This window comes from Solanum pennellii, chromosome 11 (genome assembly GCF_001406875.1).
Source record: "Solanum pennellii chromosome 11, SPENNV200".
In the NCBI taxonomy this organism is placed as follows: domain Eukaryota; kingdom Viridiplantae; phylum Streptophyta; class Magnoliopsida; order Solanales; family Solanaceae; genus Solanum; species Solanum pennellii.
In genome coordinates this window covers 48,919,743-48,922,242 of record NC_028647.1, presented here as the reverse complement: position 1 = coordinate 48,922,242, position 2,500 = coordinate 48,919,743, and positions in this window count along the sequence as shown.

The following is a 2,500-nucleotide window of genomic DNA, read 5'->3' as shown; positions in this document are numbered from 1 at the left end:
TTCAAGTTATAGATAGTGTAATATTCAATAACAAGCTAAATAGAAAGTTGATAGGGTAAATCTATATGAGCAACCATCTGGCCTTGTAGGTATAGATACTGGTTTTGAAGACATTTATAAGTGCTAGAGGGAAGATGGAGACGTTGAGCTTGGAAACCTAGCTTTATTCCTACAACTTGAGAGATATTAATTAATGTAAAAAAGTTTCCTTTTGTGTTCAATTATCTATGTGGCAAAAAAGACATGGTGTATGATCTTCTTCTCTTAACATGCTAAACCATTTTAACCTCACTAATCTCATGTTATTCACCACGAAAGTGTTGTTGAATACTGTAAATTAACGACAATTTGGCACAATAACATATTTTAAGTGAAAGACCACAAAATTAAAATGTCTTTTTTACTTTTTAAAATCTTGAAACTATAGCTTTCTTACTAGAACTTGGAACAAGCTCTTGTTATACCTTAGTAGCTGAAGCCTAGCACAGGAAGAGACAATTGGAGACTTTGGACTTCGAACCCTAGCTTTCTTCCTAGAACTTGAGAGAGAATTAGAGGGGATGAACTTGGATGTGGATTGGGGATTTGAGAGAATGATAGAGTTATGTAGATTTAGGATTGAGAGGTAGCTATAGGTCTTAGAATTAGGTCAAATGATGTGGCATAGACATTAAATACATATAAAAAGACCCAAATATACCGTTAAGAATTAACTGGCAGAAGTGATCTATGATTGGAACCTAAGGTATGTACACCTTTCTATGGCTCGTATTTGTCAACGGTAAAACCAACTACACTTTGCTAACTTGCGTTCCCATACACCTACATCTAACACCCCCGATCCACAACGTTTCCTCACTTCATTCATATCCAATCATGACCATGTGTCACGCCCGGGAGCACCCCCCCCTAGACTTAACCGGCGTCTTGGTCTTCAAAGAGGACTTAGACTATCCCTTAGCATACATCATGAAATATCATTGGTAAAAAAAATGCGGAAAATTAAAACTTTTACATAGTGAAATGTACTCAGACTTCTCACATATCACATATGGAGTTTACATAGACTCCTCCATTATGAATTTTACATAGATCTATCATTTCGCATAATCGATTAATTTAAGTAGTCTAATACTTTGTCTCACATATATCCATTTAAACAAGAGTTACAAAGGTTTGGGCATAGCCCTTACAAGTACAATATGTCACCGATATGCTTAAAACAATAGTCTCAAGAATAAGGAATGAATAAATGTCTTTAGACATAAGCAACACTACTAGGATAGAACAAGTGGCACCATCCTCGAACTTTGAGGACTCTCCAACAATTTGGGTAAAAGTCAAAGTCTTCTTGCAAATGGCCCCGAAGCACCTCAACAGCCCGAACCTACATATTTGTAGAAACATAAGGAATATGGGTTAGTACAACCAATTGTACTAAGTATGGAAACATATGCACATAAAACCTTTAAATACGTGCATAGAAGGGACTATTTCTTTGGAAGCATGCTAAGTCATTTGGAAAGCCTTGGTGTATACACATATGAGAGAATATACAAGCAAATGATCAAAACCACATATGACATATTCATATTCATATAGAGTAACAAAACCAAAATAAAGTCATATAAGAATATCATATTCAAGAGTTCATATCATCGAAGCATATAAGACCCTTAGCAACAATGTCATCCCATGCCTACAAGTGCAATGCTCATTTGAAAACCCATAAACCCACATAATCAAGTAAACTAGAAAAGAGATCATAAGTAATGCCTTACCTCATATGACATAACATCATGAGTAGTCACAAACATACATATCAACTTTGTAACGACCTGTTTAGTTGATTCGAGCAGTAAGATTATTTTGATAAAAACTAACTGGGTCGACGGACCACGCAACGGACCGTCATGGTCACGACGGCCCGTGATGGATTCCGTCGTCCCATACTTGTAAATTTTCTTCTGCTACTTTTCTCATTACCCTCGACTACAAGTAGGACGAACCGTCATAGGCACGACGGACCGTCGAGGGGCTTCATTCCAAAACACTTAAACTCTGAAAATCTGGGTACTGAGATCGACTCTCTGAACTTCGCGACGGAACTGCAGGACGGACCATCATAGGTACGACGGACCGTCACAAACCCTTTACAGAATTTGACTCTATGAACTTTGTGACGGACCTGCAGGACGGACCGTCATAGACACGACGGACCGTCACAGGTTGCGTAACCTAACTGGGTCAGATTTCTGCTAAAAGTTTTAATGGGGAGTTTTGGACTATTCATGACAAACCTTATGAAATTAGTGGGGTAAGTTTAATAATTTATTTACTTGGAGGTTTAAAGGAGATAACCTTGAAATAAATAATGGGTTACTTTTATCATAATGAAGTATATGATAATTAGGGTAAAAGGAAAAGAATCTGGAGAAGAAAAAGAAAAAGACAGAAAGAGAACGAACGAGCGAGAGAGAGAACGAAGAGGAAAGCAAAA